The following is a 26,742-nucleotide window of genomic DNA, read 5'->3' as shown; positions in this document are numbered from 1 at the left end:
TGAATAAATAATTGAAGGAAAAAACACCACAGGTATTTAGAGGGCAAATACTTTTGAAAAATCGTATTATACCCAGTACCACAAACTCATGGACTCAGTAGAGCAAGTTTTGTCTGTCACCTAAAAGAAGTTTGTTAGTTCCAGAGTCTGCCAGGACTAAGAGCTGTCATTCCTCATCAAGCCTATCTCTGAAACCCCAAAGCTCAGAAAAGACAAGGTGACTGTCTTGTTAGAAAAGTCCCTGAGGGCATTTGGGTGAATATCAGACTCTGAAGGGCAGCTTAGCTCTTCCAGACAAGTAGTTTCTTTCTGACCTGCTTTTCTAGGGGTTAGCATGGATCTGCTACTGTGGGCTTCACAGCAGATAAAAACATCCTTCCAAGAGTCAGTCAGGGATTTTAAATAAAAACATGACAACATAACTGAGAGGAGCTCTTGGCAGAACTTGGCAGGTTGGTGTCATTTGAGTATTTGAATGAAGATGTCAGCTGACGTGCAGCAGAGTAGAAACTGCTGCCAAGACAAGGCTTGGGCAAATCTGCTGCAGGGATATTCTGCAAGACACCTCCAGAGTGGGTGATAGTGAGCCATGAAGGGACAAGACCCACCAGCAGAGAGAGGGTGAATCTGGGATTTATTCAGAAGCACTCAGTATGTACATCTTCACTGCTAAGAGCTTTTTTTGGTTACAGCTTACAGACGTACTCACAGTCCTACAATAAATCTTTCCTCTTACATTTCCCATTGTTGTCTCCAAAGCTGTGGTAAGGAGTGTGAAGAGTTTGCAGTTCTGTGTTGATGTACAAGCAGGAGCTCATTTTTCCAGCTCTGTCTCAGATACACACTGTCCAGAGAGACACTGCTGCTGTCACTGTTTAACTGTTTCCTCACTCCAGCACCTGTTATCCCAACTTGGAATCTTTCCAAGTGCATTTAGACCTGGTGAAAAGGAAAGACAAAAAAGTATGTGGAAGTGGAAGATTTTTAGCCTAAAATAAATTTATATAGGACATTGAGAGGGTAAGAGAATTATTAAATGGTTAAAGAATTATTAGCTAAGTCTAATTATTCCAGTTTTTATAGAATTTAATAAATCTGGTAAAGAAGTCAGAATTTATCATTCCCTGATATAAGTATTATATGGAAAGTAATTTATTCAATGAGTTGGAAGATTTATTACTTCTTTAGAAAGGCTTGAGGAAAGCGCAGAGGATATGAAATGAAGTAATGTAATATTTGAATTTAAAATAGAGGTAGTTCTTGGTAGTGCAATGATCTTTACACAGTAGGAACAGCTTATTAAAGAGAAGTCTTAGTGACTGTTTCCAGCATGTGTAGAGTAGTTGGCTTGAGTATCCACTTGATGTCATCCTGGTGCAACAAAATTTGTCTAAAAACCTTTGATTAAAAGAGAATTATTGTTTTAGTGAAGAGTTCTCTGCTAACCTTAGCTTTTCTTTTCTTAAAAATTCATTTATTTTTGTTTTTCCTGTGGTCATGCAGAATCTATTTGAGAAGCTTTATGACAAAATGCTCACTATCTTCTCTTTTTGACTTCAGATATCTCAAATTTTCCAAGAAAATGTGACTCACTTGTTTCTTGTGTAATTAGGTAGATACCAACAGTTAGGTTGATTTGGTCCAAAGAGTCTATTGATATTATATGAAAAATATGCAGGAAATCTTTCAAGACTCTGAGTGATGGTTTTACCTCCAAGATCATTCAGCTGTGTTATGCCACCTCTGTCCTTTTTCTTCTAAACATCAATAAACTTTACAAAGGCAGTTATGTTTTTGTCCAGGAAGAGTTGTTCTTTAATCCTTTGTTCTTGGCATCCAGCTTTATTTAAAGGAGCAAAAAGTCCCAATTGATCATTATGAATCTTTTTGGTGAGAAGGGGAGAGGACAGAAGAGATAAACTTTAGATAAAGTTCGTAGGATTTAGAACAATATTTTATATGGACTTTGTCAGAATGAATTTTCTCTGATACTTTTACCAGGATAAAATCCCTGATCTCTCTCTCAGTGTCTCTTTCTCCTGCCACTATTTCTCCTTCCATCTAGGCAGATAACCCTAAATCAACTAATTATTTATATTATTTTTAAAATTTTCTATGACTTGTTCTTTCCTCTAACTCTTTGTGATCTTATACTTTCACTCAGCTCTGTGACTGCTTGACCAGCATTTTCTATCACACAATTCACAGTATTTTCCCACACTACTCCCCCAGAGTTGTAAAATATGGGTTTTGGCAGATTGCCCCTTTGTTCTCATGACTGTATTTTATTTACAAGAGTTTACAAGTTTGTGTTGTCATTTGAAACTTCCACAGATTCTACAGCCTATTGTGTAATCTAGAAGATTATTTACAGTCTGCAAACTGACACAGGAACAACTTGTTTTTCAGGTTGGAGGAATGAACAAGTGTGTGCACAAGCTTGCTGGCAACCTGGGACTCTGTGTAAGAAACTTTATCCAGTTTCTGTACATGTTTGTGATCCCAGAGCCTTCTCTGGCAGCTGCCTCAGGAAGATAAAGCTGAGACTGAAAGCATCCAGGTAAGTGTAAAGAAGTTGATTAGGGTACAGTAGAACTTCTGTAGGAACAAAGAGTTATTGAAAAGAGCAATGATAATTCAATCTGAATAAGGTGAATAATAAGGATTTGATTGAAGTGAGAAGATTAGTAAGAAGTGACTACTGCCTTCCTTTCAGCTCTATCTCAATGTGTGAAGCAAGGAGATAAAGTGAAATTAAAGGCCAAAGGAATTCTTTTTCTTGCAGTATAATCATTCATTGGCATTTGTTGTTTTGGGTGGTCATTGGGACAATTCAGGAGCTGATCATAGCAGTTTTTAAGGGCTCATTAAGAGTAATTAGTAATTTTTTTTTTCCTTTGAGTAGTGTGCAGAATGGATAAAACAGATACAGATTTAAAAGCAAGCACCCTGAGCACAGTGACCAAAAAAATGGGTAGTATTTGAATTAAAGAGAATACATTCTACTTGAACTCACAATTATTTATGGTCACAATCTTTTTGGTTGCCAGAGTGAGATAATATGGTTGTTTTTATCCAAGTTTATATATAACACTCTTCATCTGCTCTTCTCATTGATAAAAATTGGTTTAAGATTAATCTGCTTGAACTTAAACCCTTTCAGTGCATATATTTGCAAGTGTTAACTCATATGTACATTTCAATGAATGACAACAGATACCTATAGGGCATAATTTGTATTCCTTTGCATGGATGTCTAAAATAGGTCACATGAACTGTATTCTATAAGTGAATCTTTCTTCCCCTGCTGCATATTACCTCTTTTAAAAAATATTTTAAAAAATATTAAAAAAAAATATCAGACAATACTTATATGCAGGTAGCTGCAATGTAAGCATGAAAACTTAAGTGGAATGAATATTATATTGATCATTGCTCACAGTTTCTCACAACTGTGTTTCATAGTTACAGTTTTGCAAAATGTTAAGAGAGATTGTCTACAGCCTCTTCTGCTTCTACTTGATGTCTCCATTCAATTCTTTTCTATTCCTTCCTGAGAAGATGCTATTACAAAATCATATATTTTTATTATCCTTGCTGATGGGTTTTATCAGATATCTATGGAGTCATTCCTCTGTTTATATTACAAAGTTTAAAATGGGACTATTTTTGGCTTGCTAAGATTGTTATACACAAGACTTGACATTTTTGTGTCTTTTAGAATTAGGCAATACTATGTTTAAATGATGTAAAATCTCTGTGACTTTTCAGTTTCTGCTAATCCACATGGAGTTCTTATCTAATGATATCCTGCATACTCTAAATGAATTCTATAAAATGTACCTCTGCTCCCTCAGACAGTACTTGGTATCATAAAACATTCATCTGTCAACCATAAAAGTTTAAAAAGTTGGCACATGTAAACTTAGTTAACTTAAGCATTTAGATGACTTAAAATAGTCAAAATTTATATGTTCAGGATGAATAGAAATTTGAAACTAGATAAGATTTCTTAGTCACAAAGAGAATGAAACCAGAGAATGACAAATTGATGCATGAGAAGTAATATATGAGATGTGGTTGATAAATTATCTTCTGATATGTTAATGAATTCCAGATAGAGAAGTTCACAATATGATGACTTATTGAGATTTCAATAAAGTAAATTAAAAATTGAAAGGTGATCTGAATGAAAGAAGCTCCAGGAATCTTTGAAAAAATAATTAGGAATTTGAGCTTTTAAAAAGGCTTTTTATAGACATTGACCTTTATACTCACATATACACATATTTGCATTTTGCATAGATACATCTGAAAAATCTACTTATGCTACACTTCTCCCTATAGTTGCATGGAAATAGCAAATTCTATAATACTTACTTAGAAATATGTTCTGCATAATTGTATACACTAAAAAAAAATCCACATTTAGTGTCAGATTCTTTTTGACCACACAGAAAACCCTGCAGATCTGTTTTGTAATGATGAGTAAAGACAATATGCAGAAAGAGGCAAAAAAATATTTGAACAAATAACATTTATGATTAAGACTTTGTTTTAATAAAAACAAATCAGGTAGGATTTCTTAAAGGAAAATCAGTTCTGTAGTGCTCTATTTTCTGTTTTGCTTTCACACAAGAAACACAAGCAAGTGTGTAGGAAAAAGGAAGAAACTATTGCTGAGGCAAGAAAAAGTAATCATAGCTGTCAGTTTAACTGCTAGTCATTCTAATTAACTGGGTAAAACTTACACAGCTAAGATGTATCTTTAAAATCCAAGAATAGACACCATGGCTTTATTTTTTTTATCAAAAATGTTCTTAATGTCTCAGCATTTGATTCAACATGTTTGGTTGTTAATGCTCATATTATAATTTTCTATCATTAAAGCACATTTTATAAAATAAATTTATTTCTGAGATAGTTCCTATAATTCAGAATATTTCCAAAACCATCAGTATTCTAATTAAATTAAAGTGACTATTTAAGTGACTGATTAATCTTGAGAGGCAAAATCGTCTGCTGTATCTACAAACAAATATATAATGGATGAGATTGAAAGCATTCAAATAATATTTTTGCATAAAATACATGAGGAACACTAAATTTAATCTAGCAAATGTTCTCATTATATACGCATTTTTTTCTTTACTGTTAAATTTATTATTTCTTTTCTCTCTTAAAATTAAGATCTATTTACCATTTGTTGATGCACAAAAGTAAACCTGCATCATTTTAACTTTTTCAACATGAAATCAAGGCATCATTTTATATTCCCCATGTATGACAGGAATGTTTTAAATGTTGACTTTTACTGTGGGGCTTTTAAATTTCTCTCAGTACAGAAATTTTGTTGAATGTCTGAAATAAATAAATGCAAGACTTCTCTCTCCTTTCTCAGACATTCCTAGTAGTGTGATATTCTACCCTCCAATATTGAAAGATATGGATCCATTATATTTGAGAAATTTGGAAGAGGCTTTATATTCAGTTCTGCTTTTCTTTGTTGTGTGACAGCAGCAGGTCAGAGTGATAAACCCCCCTGGTGCAGGGAACAGGCTCCCTGTGCCTGGGGAGGTTTTGCCCACAGCAGAGGTGCTGGCACAGTGGGGCTGCTCTGCCTGCACAGCCCAGGAAGCTGCTTGGGGAATGAGTCCTGGTGTCTGTAGCAGTTGGTGCAGAATTCCACACATAAAGGATGTTAAATGGTCATTCACATCAATAGAGGCATTGTCTGCAAAATGAGTGTGGCTTTTAAATTTTTATTTAAAATTCTGTAGCATCATGTAAAGAAATTGTTCCAGCAGCACTTGTCTTTGCTTTTTGCAGTATTTCCCCTTGTTAAACATGCATCCAATTTAAGTATTACGGAAGGAAGTCACAGCAAATTAACAGCTGGCTGGTAAGCCTGGAGCTTTAGAGAGAAAACTGCTTCTTCCTCTTTACAAAAAGCTTGGGCAAAAAAAGCAATTTCTATTCAGTTATTTGGTTGCAGTGATTGAGGTCAGGGTAAACTGAGACAGATGAGAATTGGATGGGGGAGAGATTAAGATCTACAAGCAAACACTGCTGACTTCCAAAAAATAGAAGGAAATCTCACATTGCTGTGTTTTACAAAGTGTTAGAGTACAGCTATGTAGTCGAGGATAAACCAAAAATTATCATGAAGTGTAAGAGCCCTAACAAGAGATGTGGGGCTTCAGATGGCTCTTGAGATGCTGTTTATTGTACCAGATGATGCAGCAATTCACGAGCCCTGGGTGACAAGCCCAGCATGCAGCTGTCAGCCTCAGCTGTGGGTTCATCTGAAGCCACTCTAGTTCTGGTCACAGTGCATTATATACTATTCTTTGCTGAGCATCTTAATCCATAACAACCAATCAATACCTTTACTATTACTTTTAGCATATCATAACTACTAACATTACCAAATTCATGTTACTATTCTCCAATCACTAAAAGTTAATATGTTACAGTTTAAGCTAGAAGTTGTTGTTCAGTTTTCTTGCAGTAGAAAATTCTGAGACATTTTTTTATGCTTGCAACATCAGCAGTTTTGTTTGGCTGTGGAATCTTTTTACTTGGTAAAAACATCTTCTGTTTGGGGTGGGTTTATCCTTTGCTCTGAGCCATAAACCCCCTTCCAACTCACTTACCCTTTTCCTTCTTAGTTATCCAGTAAGACTGGCTCAGCAATTCTTTTCTTCTATATCAAAACTTGTTTTCATTTCTATTCCTTCTTCAGATTCTTCATTCAAAGGTTTTTCTGCTAAACACACTTATCTGTGAGACTTTCTCATCAAGCTTTCAGCCATCCCAAAAATGAAATTGTTGCTTCTCAACTCTTTAAAATAATTGATCTCTCATTTGTTGATGGGCTTACAATGTGAACTCAATGTCATTCCCATCCATAATAGAACTGTTAACTTCTAGTTACTATTCATCAACAAAATACTACCATGGCAGTATCAAATCAAACATTTATTAAATTATGCAATTTATATTTGTTCCTGTATGCAGAATACCTACAAGGATTGGAGAATTAACATAGCCCTAATCTGGTTTAATTCCTTTCTTTCATAAATATATAACAAAGCTTCACTACTGAGTAACAGCAAAATCCAGACGTGCATAATCTAAAGAGTTCTATAGGGCAGAGTTTGAAAATTGGAAGTTTCTATTTAAATGTGTTGAACACATATTTTGAAAGAATAATATGGTTCATTAGAAGAAAAAAAAAATAACGTAAGGAATACGTATCACTGATTATTATCAACAGAAGAGAATATTTTTGAGATAATAAAAAATTCCTGTTCACAGAGTTTGATATAAGTGTTGTAAATTCCTACCATGACCCAAATTAAGATTAAAGTAGCAGAAGAATCTTTGACTTATGCCATATAGCATGAAATAAAATGAGGATCTGATGAGTAGATGATGACCCCTGTGGTTTATAACTGCTTACCTGACCACCTTTTGCATTATATCTCTCTGATACTGAAGATCCAGATAATTCTTCAGCTGATAAACTAAAAATAGGAATATTGTGTGATCAATCTCTCTCCCACTTTGCCAGCTCCCATGTTTGAAATTCAAGTGTCAATGTAATTACACTTTTTTCCAGTTATTGGAAATTTGAGACTATATTAGTGTAAGTATCTTGCCTTACACTCCTTTAATTAAGGCATGCTTTTATGTGTTCTGGTTTTAGAGAGAGAAAAGCATGGAAATATCACACTAGAAGACCCTGAAGGCTTAAACAATAGACAGTATTGAATTGACGAACATAATGACATCTATGATTTTTCATTCTGTCTTGCATTTCTTTGGGACTGGTTTATTTTCCTAAGCTACCTGGGATGGCAAGTGGTGCCAGAATTATTTCTGCATGGGTTATTTTCTTGCCTATTTTTGAAAGGGTATGGTGTGGTTCCTGTATTTATTTGAAATCAAAATCTGACTTATTGAGAGTTTGAGAGAAAGATGGGCTGAGTTACCAGTAGTATAATTTAAACCCAATTACAAGTAAACAGGACTTGTTACTGCTTTCCTTTTATATGGCTGAAGTACGTGCTCAAAAGGCAAGGTTAGCTAAGATAACCCCTGCAGATGTGATTTGTCAGGGTGGGTTTGGGCAGGAGCTCTGCAGAAGGTGGAGATGGTGCAGGGCCAGCAGGTCCTGTAGCTCTGCAGTCACTGACAGAGACCTGCAGCACAAGGAGCTCCATTGCCATGGGAATGAGACCCTGCTGTGGCTGAGCTCCCTGGTGGGAATCACCATGCACATCTTTGTGAAATGGCAGACAGATTAGTGAAATGCATGTGGCACATTGGGCAACTTGCACCAGTGATATGCAGCTGGCTCACGGTGTAATTCTGTGTCATTGTTGCAAGGAGAGATCAGCAGAAGTGAGTGATTCCTCACAAGGTTTTGCTGTCTGTCTCAGCTGCCTGGTAGCTCAAGGTTTAAGATTTTTTTGTGTTAACATTTAAAGTCCCAAGGGGATTGCATTCCAAGCGTATTTTTGAGTTTCTGATGCCCTGCATTACACTTCAATCTTGATGGTTAGGAGGGAGAGATCTGGGGCCTGAGGGCTTTCTGAAATGAGCCAGATGAGAGCACACAGTATCTTTTCCTCTGGAGCACTGGCTGCGTGGAATTTTTCCCTCCAGAGCACAAATGTGTGATAAATTTAGTATATTTAAAACTATGTTTTCCACCTAAGCTTTGATTGACAATGCTATCAATTGTAATTATTTAACTGGTAGTAGTTATGTTTCAAAGTAGCAAACTAAGGAAGAAAGGCTGTGGGAATATCCTAGTCTTATTAGAGTCATCACTCTTTGCCTTGGACACTGGTTATGAATTATTATTAATTTGACATTTTCAGCTTACTTTCCAGTACTTATAAGAATCTCTAAGAGGCTTTTATGATTGCTTATTTTAAATCATCAGACATTAAGTACTTCAGACAAATAAGATTTTTATGCTCTTCACTTGCAAAATGCACAAAGGTCAGCTACTAAACATGCTGGGACTCTTCTGCTAGAGGTATCTTTATTACTCTGTCTGTATTTCATCTGCCTGTCATAACTACAAGGGGAATAAATCCAAATTCTTCCCCAGATGTGGGACAAGAAGGATGTTTAGTAAAAAGACAGCAAAGACTGCTTGGTTAAGAAGAACAAGAACTATTCAGCCAAGGCAGGAGAGATGTAACAAAATTTCTAAAATGTAACAGGTAGAAGAACCACAGTAGTTTGCATTAAAATTTCTTATACAAGCACTTGTTCTAAAGAAAAAAAAAAAAAAAAAGGTGGTGTGAATATTAGGAACATGATTCCTTACAATATTGGTTAGCAGACACATGAACAGTTATAATATTGGCTATCCAGGCTTGTGTTGTTCTAATCTGAATTGTGAAAATATCATGAAAGCTATATATACTTTTAACAAATATTTTCTAGTTATACTGTGACTGGGGACTGTGCATCATTCACAGGCCACAGATGGCTCCCTGAGCAGGGACACACAGGCTCCTGGGCCATCCCAGACCTGTGGTGTCTCCCAGATGTACCAATGATACCTTCAAGCATTGCTGAGTATGTGCTTTCATCACCAGCTGAGGAGCAGGTTAGCCTTGCAAACTGTCAGGAAAATTACCCCATAAAAATGGAAAATAATATAAGTTAACTGGAAACTCTCCATAAAGACTGTTTATTGCATATCACAAAGGAACAAGGCTACAAAGTACAAGAAAGAAACGTGAAAACTTACTGTCCTTGGTATCCTCCTGATGACTCCTATGACCTCAGTCACTGGAAGCAAGTGGGGGAGTGTCTAAAGTCTCATCAATTAGACAGTCATGAGGTTAATCCCAATGAATTCATTACATGACATACTGTTTACTCTGCACTACAAGCTTTTTGTAATTTGGAAGAAATATTACACCCAGCCACAAATTCATCTGCAGACACTTCCCATGCACTCACAGCACCACTTTCATACACTGATTTGGTTGTTTTGCAAGTGGAGGAGGGAATTAATGGGGAGGAACCAGAGGGAGATCTCGTGGATCTAAGAGCTATTGATCTAAGGCAGGAATGTGATTTATTTCCTGCCATAAAGCCTCAGCCACTAAAGCTGTAGCTGCATCCCCATCTACCGATGCAAAAGTGCTAAAACAGCAGTCGTGTCCCCCACCCTATGAGCCCATAAGACATAAGATTGATACATAGGTTCAGCTTACACCTACAGGTTTAAATGGACCCCTTCCTTGTAAATGCCATGCATTGCTACAGGGGAAATCATCATCATCTACAAGTAGACTTTTATTCTGCTAGGAATCATCAACTCTGATTCTAGGGGTGAAATAAAATTCTTAGCTTGGGCTCCTAACTCACCTTGTACTATCCCAGCAGGATCATGCATTGCTCAACTGATACCACTCCCTGTATGGCCAGACATGCAGTTGATACCATCTGCCAGTACTGTGGGGGCACTGGAGGTTTTGGGGTACAAGTACTCTTAACATTTGTTGGTCTAAGCTTATTTCAGTACAAAATATTTTCTAATCTGTGCTATAGATGGCAAGTCTTTTACTAACAGGACTAACAGATGCTGGAGCAGATGTAACCATCACCAGCAATGTGAATGGCCACCCACATGGCCCTTGACAACTCCAGCAGCACTGGAGGCTGGAAAATGCCACAGCAGTCAGGGACTCATGGTATATGGGCCAGAAGGGAACAAGTGCATCTCAAACTGTATGTACTTTCTATTCCAGACTGTGGGGAAGAGGCCTGTTATCACAACTGGCACTGACTACAGATTTTTAGAAGCAGTCACTGACATGCAGGTGAGAAACTCTCATGGGACACATACTCATGTGTGGATTGATCATGGCCCCCCAGAGGGGAATGGCTGTAACAAGCACAAAAACTAGTCAAGGAACAACTGGATCTGGGAAATACAGCTCCTTCCACTAGCCCATGGAACACCCCAATATTTGGGACTCCAAAAAAAAGAGGTAGATGAAGACTCTTACAAGATCTTAGAGCTATTGATGAGGTAATAGCCCCGATGGGTGCACAGAAACTCAGAATTCCTAATCCAGCAATGATCCCTGAAAATTGGGAATTGTTAATTATTGACTTAAATTTTTTTTTTTCCCAATTGCATTACAGACTGGTGATGCACCTCATTTTGCTTTTTCATTACCATCCTTGAACAACAGTGAACCCATGCAAAGGTATCACTGGGTTTCATTACCACAGGGAATGAAATACAGCCCTATAATATGTCAGCTTGTGGTCACAAGTGCTTTACAACCAGTGCAGCAGCAATTTTCAATGGTGCTATTGTATCATTATTCAGATGATATACTGCTAGCAGCAGGTAACTCTGTTGTATTGCAAAACTGTTTTGTCTTTTTTGAGTCTTTCTCTTGACACATTTGGTCTTTGTATTGCAGCAGGTGAAGTTCAAATTTCCTGCCTTGGAAATACCTAGTTTCTATTATTTGAACACAAAATTGTTCCTCAGCCCTTTGTGTTGTCCACCCCTATTAAAACGTTAAATGATTTGCAAAAATTATTAGGTACTATTAATTGGCTCAGACTTATCTTCGGTATCTCCACTGAGGAATTGTCTCCCTTATTTAATTTATGTGAGAGAGACACAGATTTAACATTTTATGAACTCAATCCAGAAACCTGTGAAGCACTGCAAATTGTAACAGATAAAATTGAGACATTCTTTGTATCCAAGCAGAGTTACACTGAGGCTTTTTGTAATCATAGCTGAATGCCAACTATTTGCATTAATGGTACAGTGGTGTGATGATGAAAATAATTGTGGATGCTAGAGTGGGTATTTTTACCTCACACATTTTCAAAAACAGCGACCACATTACTTGACATGATTGTTAGATTTGTTTCCACAGGACAGAAACGATACCAAACCCTAAGTGGGGAAGATCCTTCTCATATCTACATTCCTTTGCCTGCAGATGATTTCAGGAAATGTTTCAGGAATCATTATCTTTACCGGCTGCCCTGACAGACTTTTTGGGAAACATTGTTAATTCTTTGCCAAAAAATTCACTTTTGCAATGTTTAAAAGATCTTTCTCTACAGCTGTGTTTTCTAACATTGTCACAACCCCTGCCTGGAGCAAAGACAGTCTTGGATAGCTCTTGGAAAACTCAGAAAGCAGTTGTTGCCTGGAAAAATTCCACAGGGGATTGGGAAAATGGTATGATCTTTCAGCCTGGGATGACAGAGCTGGTAGAATTAGCAGCTACTGCAGAGGCTTTTCAGTTGTTTCAAAATGAGCCTTTCAACTTAATATCAGATTCCTTTTATGTAGTTGGTATTTTAAGCTGTGTTGAACATTCTTTTCCAAAGCCAGTGCACAACAAGAACTTGTTTACACTGTTTATAGACAATCACATGCTGTTGCCTACTCTGTATGATTGTGATCTCATTGTTTTTACCTTATGCACCTTCAGTCTCACTCATCTTTGCCTGGACCTCTGGTGGAAAGCAAAGCAATCACAGATGCTCTAACGACCATGGCAACAGTTCCACATCAAATTACACAGGTAAAGTTGTCACACGATTTCTATCATCAGAATGCAAAAGCTTTGAGTAAACAATTTAATCTTACTTATTCTCAAGATAGACAAATGGTTCATTCTTGCCCTGATAGTACATGCTTAACACCTTTACCTACCACAGTAGGTACAAATCCAAGAGGATTAGGTATCAATGAGGTCTGGCAGATGGATGTTACACACATTTCTTCTTTTGGCACCTTAAAATATGTGCATGTATCACTTGACACACATTCCAAATTTTTTGTTGCCTCTGGTCATAAATGGGAAAAGGCAAGAGATGTCATTTAGCACATGCTGTGAGCTATTGCTACCTTAGGAGTTTTTGAGGTAGTGAAAATGGATAGTGATTCATATGGCATATGGATAGTGGTTCATATAGCAAATGTGTCACCAACGATGAAAACCTGTTTTCATTCTTTGGGTACACTTAACCTCTTTTCTCAAGAGGTCAAGCTGTTTTGGAATGCACAATGCCCTTTAAAAGAATATATTTCTTTAACAAAAAATGGGGAATTTCCTTAGTAGAGCACCTTAGGAACAGTTGGACAAAGCAACATTTGTTTTAGATTTTTAAAATATTTCCTGATTCGATAACAAAACAGCAAGTGAATGAAAGTTTTTCCATGATACCTTAACAGATGTCCACCTGACTATTGTAAAGATTTGCAGAGTGGGCACTGACTGGGCCCTCTGCCTTTGCTAAATGGGGGGTGGATATGGCTGTGTTTCTCTATCCACAGGACCTTATTGGTTACCTGCAAAGAACATCAGACCCGCTGCAGAAGGAATGAAGACTTGAAGGCATCACAATTTCAGTTTGGTAATCAGTTACAATGGGTTTAAGCACCACATATGTAGCCTCTTTTTGTCATCTTCAGTGGATTCTCAAGAGTTGTGGATGAAGTGTGGGTCCCACAACCAAAGACCAATGTTTGGCTCACATTAGCCAAAGCAGTTAACCAGTCCACTCTTTGTAATGGATCACCAGGACTGGTCACGTATTTACAAACATGTCTGGTTGGCATTCCTTTAATCAAGGATGAATGAAGCAAGTTATGCCATCAAACAGTTACATGTGACTGTGCAGCCCGAGGTAAGCATAGAGTGTCATGATGGTGTTTGGGACCAAGGCAACCTAGTGCTGGCCAACCTGTGGGATGGTACTGGGGCAATGTTAATACAGGCATGAGAAAAGTATGTAGCTTCCCTGCTCTCTCACTGCAGCCTCAAGAACTGCATGTACTAGGCTCTCTAAAAGCTCCTGTATATTTTTTTCTTAATTAGTGTAACGATGCAAGCACAGATAACACAGGAGATGTAAGAGGTGTTGGAATTTGTAGTGCCTCTGCCTGGTGCAATCTTACTACTCCCTCACAAGTCACAACAGGGACCAATGCAATAGGCCTGCCCAATAATGTACTTTTAATATGAGGCAGCAGAAAATGGCAGGATATTCCAGATAAAGCAGTGGGAGGTGCATGTACTTTTGGTTGTTTAACCATGTTTCATCCCATCTTGAAGCACTGACTAATTGGACACCACAGCACAGGCAAAATGATGCTAAGTCATTTGGCCCTGACTGTAACTCTAAGGCTGAATTCTGGAATCCTGCAAAAAGAGTTTTTAGTTTTTAAGTTGCCTCTGTTGACACTGCACATTCCTTGAAGATAATTAATAAATTGGGCTGTTGGTTTGTGACGTTACCAGTAGTGTTTTAACAGGATTGTTAACAGATGTGGAGTCTACATCATACAACACTGAAAATAGAGCAGCAATAGACTTCTTGTTAGCCCAGGACAAGAATGTGAAGACTTTGATGGCATGTGCTGTATATAACCCTGAGTTATTACTCTGAATCCATTCACAAAGGCATCCAGGAATTGAAGGAACTGTCTGAGCAAGTGCAGCAAAACCAGGAATGGGATTCTCTTGGCCTGTTCTCCTGGTTGGGAATTTTCAATTTTGGACCTTGGGTTAAACATGTAGTTGGTTTAGCTATAACGGGACTTTAAATGTTTTGATGATTATGTTTGCCATGTGTCTTTTCTTGTATTCAAAGGTTTATCAATCAGAACATAAAGCAGGTAATGCTTATGCAGACACACACTGCACTCGCTTTGCAATTCTTAGTGATTTAAAGAGATGTGGGGCAAGAAAACAAAGTATTCTCAGTAATGAGAGAACAAAGACTGCTTGGTTAAGGATTATTCAGCCAAGGAAGGAGAGATGTAACAAAGTTTCTTAAATGTAACAGGTAGCAGCAGTTTGAATAAAAATTTCTTATACAAGAACATGTTTTAAGGAAAAAAAGCTGATGTGAATGTTAGGAACATGATCACTTGCAATATTGGTTAGCAGACACATGAACAGTTAAAGTATTGGATACCAGGCCAGTGTTATTCCAACCTGATAGTGAAAGTGTTATGAAAGTTATATGCACTTTTAATAAATGTTTTCTGGTTATACAACAACTAGGGGCTGTGCATCATTCATATGCAGCAGCCACATCCAGTGAAATTCTGACAGGTTTACTTAACTTGAGCTGTAGCTGTACCTGAGCTCCTACTGAAGACACAGGTAGAGTGAATAAAATATCAGAATGCAGGCACGTCCAAATAAAGGGCCCAGGTCTGCAACTTCAGGTCAGGTGTTGTGTCTGTAATAAGAATGTTTTTTCTGATCAAAGGCAAAGAATCAGGCTCTCCTTTGTTTTGTTTATTTTGATCTTCCTATCAATGTGGTATTGGAAAAGCTAAGACATTTATCCAGACTTTTCTACTGCTCTTACTTTTAGCATTGTATTATACTATATATAAATTGGTTAGCTATAGTCCTATAAAGTGTTTCAAGCAATATTTCATTTAAAGCAGTAATGTAAATTTGACAGTTGTCCTTGCCCAGCTCATCACCACTAAAAGAGCACTGCTGGACTCTATTTCTTGATATTCAAAGATATATAAATGATCATCAATGAAGAGCAAATAGTAACTGAACACAACTTTAAATCAACAACAATAAAGAACTCCCTTTAAAAATTCCGATACAACATTTTTTAAAGTAAAACAAAACTATTTAAATAATTTATTTTTGTTATTGTTAGCATTGAAAATTCTATATCTATTTTAAGAACTGGTGGCTTAATCAGCATTGAATGCATATTGCAAAGTGTTAGAATATATTCTGTCATTTGGCTCAGCTTTAGGCAATTATACATGTAAATATAATTACTATGGTATTCTTTTTTAAAACATATTTGTCTCAAGTTTGTGATGAATGAATCTGCAGCATGTTTTCTTGACACTTTTTTGAAGTGAATTAATCCAATATTAATTTATTTTAGATGTGCCAGAAGCATCATCCTATCACTAGTAAGTTGGAATAGACAGCAGGAAATGCAGGTCCCTTCCCAGCACTGCCAGAATGCATCTCTGTGTGTATCCAGCAGTCTGGGTGATATGTTGACAGAATGAGGCCAGCCATGCAAATAAAGGAATTCTCCCCCCTCCTCCCCTCACAGTTTATTGCTTGTCATTGGCTAACTCACTGACTAGAATTTCTACAGAAAAATCTAACTAGTAAAGAAGTAGCTTCTATATTAGCATTGCTATCATATTTTTGTGTATTAGGCAATAGGAGTATTTATGTTTCCAGAATTACAGCTATTTAATTTGGTTTATCAGCTGCCTAAGACTGAACTAGGATTTTGTAGGTATATAAATTTCAGGCTGGATTCTTAGCACAAATTAGAGTCGTTTTACTGCAGTTGCTGTAGCAGACTGTCATCAGTGTCACTTTACATTAGTGGAACACATTAATCCAAATGCTTCTGTTAAATACCAAATAAATATTTTTAAAAACAGAAGGTGATTTTTTAACCTATCTCTCCAAAATATCTTTAATTATGCTTCCTATATCTGTTAGGATTTGTTATTTTGTCTTAATAGCTTGAAAGCTTTTAATCTGATTTCTTGACATACTACACAATAGAGAGACAAAATATATTTATTTTTGCCAACCATAGAGTATGTTTCAGCTTTTAATGCTCTCAGACCAGGAAAGCTCAACTTAAGATCAAAACTTCCATAAAAGAGAAAAGTCAGAATTCTTTAATAAATTAACAAATACCCCAACAGCAACACAGCCAAACACCGAACTTAGAGACAGAGAAAATAAAAGATAGTAGGTGACTGGAAGGAAAGTTGCATTTATGTGAAATAAATAGTTTTAGTATTATAGTGAGGTAACATAATCCTGTTGCCTTTGATCATAATACACAGATGATCAGGACAGGGAGTCATACAAGCACATACAACTGGACCCAATTCTTATTTGATAAAAAGGAGTCATGGACAAAGGATTCTAAGAAGACAGATAACAACCTTCTGTATTTTCTGGCTCATTGTATCTAGCAGATACAGAAAGACAGATTAGTATATTTTATTTTTATTTACTTGAGTAGCTTTATTTATCTGGCATAGTTACCATCTGTGAAAACCAGTGCTTTGCATGAAAATAATGGAGACTCTAGTAAAAAAAAAAGGGAGAGGGAGGCAAATATTGTTCACTGTTAACCAATGGAATGCATAGTGCAATTTGACAAAAATCTGTCTTGTGGGTGATTTGAGAGGTGAAAAGGCACCTGATCACCCATTTCCACACAGGCACTGTGCTAAGCAGAAAAGACTTTTCTCAGATTGAAGCCCGAACCTCTGTTTGATGAAGGGGGAAACCACCCTTCCCAAGCTCTCAAAAACTGTTGCAAGCAGACATTTGATGCTGAAGCATCCCTGCTCTCTCCCTGGGGCACACAGCTCAGGATGATTCAACAGGTCCCCATCTTAAGTGTCCATAGCTGTATTTCATTTTCCCCACTCATCTGGAAGTGTTAAGACTTGGCTATCTCCATGTCTAATACTGGTATTTTTAATGTAAGTGATGCATATTGTGAAAACTGTATTAAAAAAAATTGAAATCAGCTGGCCAGAAAAAGGTATTACCTATGAAAACATATTTTCAAGGAGAGATGAGAGGGAGCAGTGCAAGGCATAAAAGAACTACCTGGGAAGTGAATGGTGTCATAATGCTGCTAAAGATGTAGTAACTTTTGCATGGTAGTACCTTATTTAGGATGCTGAAGCCAAAGTATTTGTAAATGACTGGATGCATTTGAATTTTAAAATTCTACATTTTAAATTAAAAAATGTAGAGGAGGATTTTAAACTCACAAATACATACACACACACACAATTAAAAGAAACTAAAACGCAGAGAAAATTTGCTTTTTAAAGTATGAAAGACAGTTTGCTTGAACCCTGCTCTGGTATGCTTTCTGTGAATAAGTAGACCCTATGTATATGATTCACTGGCTGTTTTTGTCTGGGCAATCTGTGCATCTGTTTTATTCCTTTTTTTGATATGTACACCTGACAACTTCAATCACATAAACACTGGTTGTCTGGCAAACACATAATTAATATGACAAATAGTAAGTTACAGATAGCTCAATATAACTGTTACCTCTGGCTTGGTGTGCCTTCAACAGCATCCCTTTAGTGCCCAGCTGTAGATTCTGTCTGTTTTTGTTTTAGACTCAGTGTATCTTGTAAGTTGTGTATGATGCACACATGTAACTACAGCATATGTTGTTTATGAGCCCTTAATCTTTTTTCACTTGAGGCAGCACTGCCCCCCCACAGTTTGCAGAGTTCCATCTGCCTCACTTGTCTTGAATTGTAGATTTGTATCATGGCAGAGTATAGAAAAGGTGTCTTCAATCTTCTCATGACAGCTGCACAGCATTTTCCTAGGCTGACAGTCCTTGTCAAATCAGCAACCAGCCTCCTGCATCTAGTGCTGCTGATTTTCCAGAGGCATTTTAGAATGCTCAGCATTCAGTGAGGACAGTTGCACTTCCCATCCCATTTGCCAGGTTGTCACTGCAGAATTCCACCCAAGGACAGGCATAACATACTCAACCTGTCCTGCAGCACTCTAGGACTCTCCAGTAAGGTGAAATACAGTGTTTGGAAAATGTACATTCATGTGTATTCCTCATAGCCTAATGAACACAAAACTCATTCAGACATGTAGAAGACTTAGCCAAATTCCTGAAAGAACATCTTAGTCTTGTGCATTGTCTTACCAGGCCAATCATAATTTTCATTTGTAACTGTGCTGGGTAATACAGGGTTAACAAATATTTTGCAGAAGAGTGCCTTTAGCTCAGGTTTTGTCATGTTGTACTTGCCCTTATCTTATTTTTTCCTGTTGCAAGTTTGGTTGGTACATCCCCAATGGAAAGTTTATAACGGATCAAAAAGAAAACCTCATCCAGCCTGAGTAGCAAAGGCAATGGCTCCTTAATTACCGGTGCTTCCCTTTAATTACTGACACTTGATTTAAATCTGTAAGGCAGTGCTTTAGAGTGACAATGTGTTTAGTTTAACATTTGTCAGAATAAGAAAAATTGAACCACAGTTGTATTAGGCAATGAGGAGAGAGAAAATACAGAAATTGTTAGGCTATTATCTCTCCCTATATAGAAGTGTTTTTTATTGAGAACTGTAACAAATTGAAGTAATATTAATTCAGGCATGATAACTCTACTTTTATTGCAGGGTGACTCAAGCCACCTTTTTATCTCAGAGGAAACAATATAATACTAGAGAAATGGTCTTTGAGAGAAAAACTGTACCCCTGGTTGAGAGTTCTCGTGAAGGTATTTTTTAAAACACTTACTGAGAGGTTTTTGTAATGGCACTGAAAGAATACACAATGTAAAAGTAATGTAAAACTATATTGAATCAGAAAATAGACCTCACAGTACTTCTTAATTGGGCTAATACAGGAGACTCTGCATTTTTTAATCACATCTATTTTCACAGAAAACTATTATTTTTATCAGTCTGGTTTAACCTGTTGTATTTTCCCTAAGTAGCAGATTCACCTTCAAGGATTAATTTATACATTGCAGTTCTGTTAGTGTCTTGGTTTCCAAAATGTTTTCAGGAATTGTGGTAAGCTCATGTCACTGTTAATTAACCTTAAAGACAAGACAATACAAGTCCTCTGTAAACAGAGAATGATACTACAGTCTTTTTAAGCACTGTTGGTTTTAGCTTTTCAATTAGTTTTAGAAAATAGCAAAGCTATTTATAAAGTCACATTGAAACTTGAAATATTAGAAGTGGAAACTATTTGGCCAGTAACTAAATATTGCTCATTAATTGTTGGTAATGATTAACATCTTAGGCAGATTCTTGCTGATTTTATTTCCAATGTGTCTGCATACTTATGACAAAATTCAAGCTTTTAAAGGAAGACAAAATGTACAAGTACAGAAAGAAATAATCTACAATAGTACAATACTTACTTTAATAATTTAAATATTCCTTTCTCTTCAGGGAAAAGTTGTGCAATTCTTACTATGAATCAAAGTTTTAGGGGGTAAATCTCTCTTTTTTTTTTTTTTTTTTTTTTGTTAAACTCTGTAAGTAAACTGAGATTTTTAATTTTGACCACATAGATTAAACAAGAGATTATAAGTATTATAAAAAAATATTAAAATTTTTCTCCAACTCATGAAAACATCTGAACTGGCAAAGGCAATAAATAGTCAAATTTGATAGAAACAATTTATTTTTTAATTTGCTTTTTGATGTGTGTGAAGACAGAAAACTCCTTATGTTTGTTTCCCTACAGTCAATCTGATTGGTCTTCAATAGATAATCTTTATAGGATTATCAGTTTAGTTAATCAAGAGAGTAGTAAAGGAGCTGATGAGGAGCAGCATGCAATGATTTGTGTGCCCTCTGTAAAGTTCTCCCCAATAAAAAAAGTCTCTGCTTTAACAGGTATCCTTTCAGAGGGACTCTAAAATGCTAAGCTTTCAAGGCTAAGCTGTGAAGGACCAGAAGCCAAGGTCCAAGGCTTGTGAGCAGCTGGATACAGGGCATACAATGGAAAAATCCAACCCTTTTTCTGGTAAAGTAATGGGTTAGAGTGCAATACATTTCTTTTCCATTAGTTAAGTACTAGAACTTTTGGGGGTAAAATCCTAGCTTTTAAATTTCCCAGAAATTTCCTTTATGTACTATAGATGATATATAGTCTGAAAAATAAAAATAAAGGATCTGATACTAGACTCATCTAGACATTAAGTGGGTGCTGCTTATTGTGTCTAAACTGATCCAGTTGCAGCTGCTTGATATGGTTAATTCTCTGTAATATTAGATCAAAGCAACTATAACTATGGAATTTTTTCTCAAAAAGGAAAGGAACTGTATTTAAAGTGAAAGCTTAGTATTGCTGGAATGTAAAACAACATCAAAAGCAGTTCAAATCAACATAAATTCTGCAGGAGTCTTGCACATATAATTAAATCATCTCTTCCAGATGCTCCCAAAAACCTTTGGAACAACTACATGACTTCTTCAAGTGACCTTCCCACATGAAATTTTCCTTTGCAAACAACACTTGGGAATCAAATAATGAGATGAATGTTCTTTGATGATCAGTTTAGAGAAAAGTAATTTCTCTAAAATTACTGGTTTACTATCAGTTGTGTAAATTCGTGAGATATATGTAATTTCTTGAATTGCAAACTGTCTTGTTAATAACATCTCATAGTGACTGTAACCCTGCAGGTCTTACCAAAAATTTGACTACTTTTGAAATCCAAGTGTCAAAAGCTGAGTACTTTTTATTTTACTATTACTCCAGTATGGCTCAGTGAATTGTCTATTAAGTTGATCTGATTCCCTTCCTGAGCATGAGGGAAGGAGGGTTTTCTTAAAGACTGTAAGAGTGGAAAAGGTCAGGATGGCATGAAAGAGCATTTTTCAGACCACAAAATGAGAAATTGATTTAAAGTTTGCAATGTAAAATTACAGTCTTACTTCTGTTTTGCAGAGGTTAAGGTTCATGTGTTTTGACCATTTACCCAAACAAAATTTCTGATGAGAATCTTGATTTGCATAAAACCAAACCAACTAATCACTCACCCAGATTATATTGATATACTTATTAATGCTTAATATACTTTTCATGATACTAGGAAACTCTAAAATAATCATTAATTCATTCCATCAACTCTGTTCTTCCCTAAAACGCTGAACAGGAATGAGGAGTGATAACAAATCAAATAGATATATGCATCACTAATCCATACAGCTCAGCTCTCCTTGAAATGTAAATTCCAGAAAGGGACTTGCATTCTCAAAGATGCATACAGCTTCTGCTAACTGGTGCTCCTGCATTCAGCTCACTTAAAGATTAGCTGTAAACTTCAGAGAAGAAAGACTTGATGCCTGCAAGCATAAATATAGAAAGACATTAGAATTTTCTCCTTTCCTTTTTCTTGGAAGACTATGAAATTTAAAGTGGCATAAAGACGTCTGAGTTTTTCAATTACTAGCATCTACCTGAAACTTATGTTAAAGTATACATTGTTTTCAAATTTTCTTCTTGTAAGAAAAAATTTAAAAAGAGAAAAAAATAGCTTTTCAGAATGCATCAGAAACTGAAAATAATATATTTTTGTCTGATATAAGCTGTATTTATGTTGCTCCCTTTGATAATGTATTGCTGAAATGAGTGGACTGGAAGGAGTTTTGTTTATCACTGGTCAGAGAGAACCAGCCATGTTAGACAATATTGGGAATCTGGATTTGGATGCTCTGTTATCAGACAAAAGTGCTGTGCCCACAAGACAGAAAAAGCTATTCTGATATAGAATCACACTGTTAATTCAGAGCTCAGAAATTTGCTGATTTAACTTTTTACTAGACAAAAGACAAAGAAGATAATGTTAGACTGCACCACTGTCATTATTACAGTTTAGCTATCCAGTGTCCCTGCAGAGATGATAGAAGACCAGCATAAACATTCTCTTCTTTGACTAATTTGAAACAAATATTTTTGTATCTCCACAGATTCTTATTTGACATTGCATTTCTTAGTACCTACATCATATTAATGATTAAAGAAGCCACAATCTCAGACAAGCAGCAGAAGTAAAAGAAAATTTGGACCATCTATAAAAATTAGGGATGTAGTAAATATACTTCAGAAAGGTAATTTCAGAGATTAATTATATGCTAATGAGGATAATTTGCTCTCACATATACAGTATATTTTCTCTCATACATACATATACAAGTAGTAGAACAGATAAAGAATAAGATTTATTTTATTATTTTTAACAGTTTGCATTTTTTTGAGAGAGTATTTCCACATAATCTGAGTCTGATTCTATCCAGCTTCAAAGGAATACTGATATCTGCCTAAGAAGCCCACTCATAAAGTATTAAAAGCCTAAAAATCAGGCCTGCAATACATACCTTTTAGCCTGGAAAATGGAAGAATCCCACAGTAGGAACAATCACTCCTTAGGCTGAGCAGTGACTTAGGTAGAAAGACACAGGACTCTCACCAGGGCTCAGTTGGGTTTGATGATCAGAGTTGATTTTCTTCTTTGGTATTGATATGTAATAAAATGTTTGTGTGAAAAAGCAGAAAAATCAGCACAATACTGTTAAGAAAATCTGAAAATAAAATCCTGATGCAGAGCTAAAAATGGTTGTTGTTCTTACATATAACCTGAGTATGTTGTACTGAACACTGTGATATGTGACAAGCGGTTTGCAGAAATGGCAAAATAAAATTATATCATGCTTAGGGGATAAGCAATTTTTTAAAAATAATAATTGTTGTGCCAATGGAGATATATAAACCAAAGTCAGGAGAGCGATAGAATAACTAGTCACAGAGTACAAACATAGTTTATATGGCAGTTTTAAGAGCTTTTCCATTCAAGAGCAAAGTGACATAATTGACGCAATCAAATATTTGTACAATTGCTCAATAATCATTAATAATTTTTTGGCATTGTTTTTTTTTTTTTTTGTATATAGAGTATCAGTATTCCTGGGACATTTTAGCTTCTTTACATTCAGAAATCTCACTTAAACCTTCTTCAAACAGTTCATATTCTTACTTTGAAGACTTTTTTTGCAAACCCCAGATATAATAAGTGTGGTTTAATACTCACATTATACAGACAGGTAGCTTCTAGTCCACCTATTCAAAATTACAGGTGAAATAGGTTCCCTCATTATTAATTAAGTACTTCAGCATATTAAACATGATGATTTCTTTATTGGAGCTACTATGTATGCCCCTATTTTAGCATACAATTTAAACTTATTTTATGAAAAATTCTATAAATCAACACCACTATCATGTGGGATATAAAAAATACTAACAACAAAAAATACAGAACAGTTAGAATAATAGTATTTCCAATATTTACATTTTTTACAGTTAGATGCATTTTTCCAAAACAGCAGAAATCTTGTAGAGATACATCTTTCCTTAGTCTGCTGAAGTTAATGTATTTGCATGTGAGAGAAAGAAAATCAGAATATGACTCCCAGTAAACATACAAATACATATAACTTATTTTTCCCAACACAAAGAGTAGGTTTCAATGAGTTAATGGATGTGTTATTCCAATGAAACATATAACCAGTATGTTAATTTTCATAATATGAGTCTACAGTTTAGAAAGTTATGTCTGAAATCTTGTCTCAGGGCCTTTTTAAGAAGCACTGACTCCAAATGTGTTAATGCCAGTCAAAAGAGTGATTAACCATCCTGTAAAATCTTGCATTGTGCTCTCTGAAGTAAGAGTACAGTTGCTCTAAAACAGTGCTGTTAACAAGGGGATGGGGACGCCCTTTGGATTCATGTAAACATCTCTCCCTCCCATCACTTCTGATGCAGTAGAATCCCTTGGTTTGGTTAAAATAAAAATTAGAAGACATAATTCGGGAAGGAAGATTTAGAAATCTTTCAACTTTTTGTAATTCAGGAAGAGGGTCCTTGATCAAAGTGTTTCCATCCACTATGTGAATCTGATCCAAACTGAAATGCTTAAGCCACTTTTCCATATGGACATCATATAGACTTCTCTGAATAGCTTTGTATTTGGTATTAAGCACTCCATTCTTAATAACAATATCTTCAAAGAGCTGAACAGGCTTGTGACTTTCTACTCTGTTGTAATACACTTGGGTATAGTCAGATATAACTCTCTCAGTGGGATCTCTTAGAATGAGCAGCAGTTTAATGGAGCTATTCATGTCATGAATTCTTCCTGGAGCCTGTGGTGATGTAAAATAGCCTGGTGTTTTCTCAATTGTAATTTGATTTCCATAAGAAAATGGCATCAGATTTCTATACCAGTCTATTCCTTTCACATAATTTTCATCCCAGTCAAAGAAGTGGACTTCTGTAGCAGCCACCACAATGTTAGGGTGAATATCCAACATCTCCAGCAAAGCCCTGGTCCCTCCTTTACGAACTCCTATGATGATTGTCTGAGGTATTTGTCGGCTGGTGCCAGGAGGTCTCACCTGTGCTGAGTAGTGCTCACTTTTATTGCTGAATAATCCCACCTGTGACTTCAGTGTTTCCAACAGTGTCCCATTCTCCACAGGAGCACCCCGAGCATGAGTCAGCAGGAGATAAGCTGACACAATTAGGAAGGCCATGTGGAGAGGAATAATTATTTCAAGATAATGTTTTCCTCAATTAATGAAAGAATAGGTGAGTCCCCTCTTGAGATGGCTGGCAGAACCTGTGGTAAGCACACAGCAAGCTTCTGACACATCTGCAAAATCAAATAAGACAAGTCAATGTTTCTAAACTCATAAGCAGTAAAAAAACTCAAATCACAATTCAATTTACAAAGCTAATCTGTGATCCCAATAGGAAATGTATAGGGAAGCTGTTTGTTTCCCCTGATCTTATTTCAGAAGGACAGAAAAGTCCCATGTGTTGGGGCTTTTTTCTCCTTACCATGAGTGACCAGTGATGGATACTAACCTTTGAACAAATTTTATTTCCTCTAAGCAGATTAGAATTGTTCACCTGATTTTAAATCCTGACCGTTTTTTGCTCGTTTTGGTTTTCCTAATTATCTTCCGTATATACCACATGCTTCTCTTGTTATAAATACCATACAGCATATCATAACAGTAACTCCAAAGAAGATTTGAATATTCTTTGGCAGGTCAACACCTTTCCTGAAATTCCCTGCAGAATAGTATATTCTTATGTAAATAACACACCTGGATGATAGTGCCACCCTCTGGGTTCTAGTGAGCTATGAATCACACAAAAAAATTCTGTTTACTTAGACACAGAAAACAAAACACAGATATAGACAAAGTTTTGGAATATTAGCCCCTTTAGAGCAGAAAACTAGCTGTGTCAAAGCAAAAGTAAAGTGGCCAAGTTGGATCAGTGTGGAAAAAATAAATGGATGGATTGTCTGCAACTCTCCAAGCGTTGTGATGCACAGTCATATCAGTGTTGGAAAAGTCCTGGCAAAATCAGATCTTCAGATAATATTCTGCAGTTCCTCCAAAGCTCTGTATAAGAGATACCCAGATACTTTCTGCTCACTGAGAGATATCTTCAGGGAGGCTGAATAAATTATTTTAAACCACATTGCATATTGCCATTTTAAGAAGTGATGAATTTTAAATATCTTCAAATTTTGCAGAAATTTCAGGCTTGTAGGCAGACGCATGTGCAGACATTAGTGAAAAAAAACATCTATGTGACTGTGTTAGTAACACTAGAAATCTCCTTGTAACTCTTGTACATAATATTTGAAACAGATTTCTTGTGGATTTGCCATCACAATAGTAGTTATAAAAAATTCAGATCAATGTAACACCTGCACTTGAACCACTGAGCTTGGGTTGCCTGTTTTTAACTCTGAAAATCCTACAGGACAAATTCCCATTGAGAGGACACTTGAGTTTCACCTCATTTCTGAGCGATTATAGAATTGTAAGATTTTTAAAGTGGGATATATCTACATTCTTGTTTTGTTTTCATTGTAGTATGCAGAAACAAGTTTTTTTGTACAGTGAAGCAGCAGTCATTTAAAAAACAATAACCACTTTCAGAATGATTCTGAATTATGGTTCATATTTTAAAACAGTCTCAGAAATGTTACAACCTTAGCTCCTTCTCCAGTGTTCATTGTTTCTTTTTCTGAACATATTGGTCACAGTACTTCATCTCTTAGAAATGACCTTAGAAAACA

The 26,742-nt window shown here is 36.1% G+C and overlaps 1 long non-coding RNA gene and 1 pseudogene across 3 annotated transcripts in view; one reads left to right on the top strand and one right to left on the bottom strand.

The window, feature by feature from the left end:
• The first annotated feature begins 2,473 nt into the window (after positions 1 to 2,473).
• On the top strand, positions 2,474 to 20,675 carry LOC306805298. Its single transcript, XR_013775180.1, has 3 exons — positions 2,474 to 2,560; positions 7,504 to 7,604; positions 20,474 to 20,675. It is a non-coding gene; the product is annotated as an uncharacterized lncRNA (long non-coding RNA).
• LOC306805294 (heparan sulfate glucosamine 3-O-sulfotransferase 1 pseudogene) overlaps positions 20,471 to 26,742 on the bottom strand; it is a 47,144-nt pseudogene continuing 40,872 nt past the window's right edge. Inside the window, exon 2 of one of the 2 annotated variants that reach the window lies at positions 20,471 to 25,293. The remainder of the gene's footprint in view (positions 25,294 to 26,742) is intronic. The other variant reaches the window with a different exon arrangement.

The sequence above is a fragment of the Erithacus rubecula genome, assembly GCF_903797595.1.
Source record: "Erithacus rubecula genome assembly, chromosome: 9".
NCBI classification, from domain to species: domain Eukaryota; kingdom Metazoa; phylum Chordata; class Aves; order Passeriformes; family Muscicapidae; genus Erithacus; species Erithacus rubecula.
Note: the sequence above shows the minus strand (reverse complement) of the source record. Positions and strands in the feature narration are given on the sequence as shown.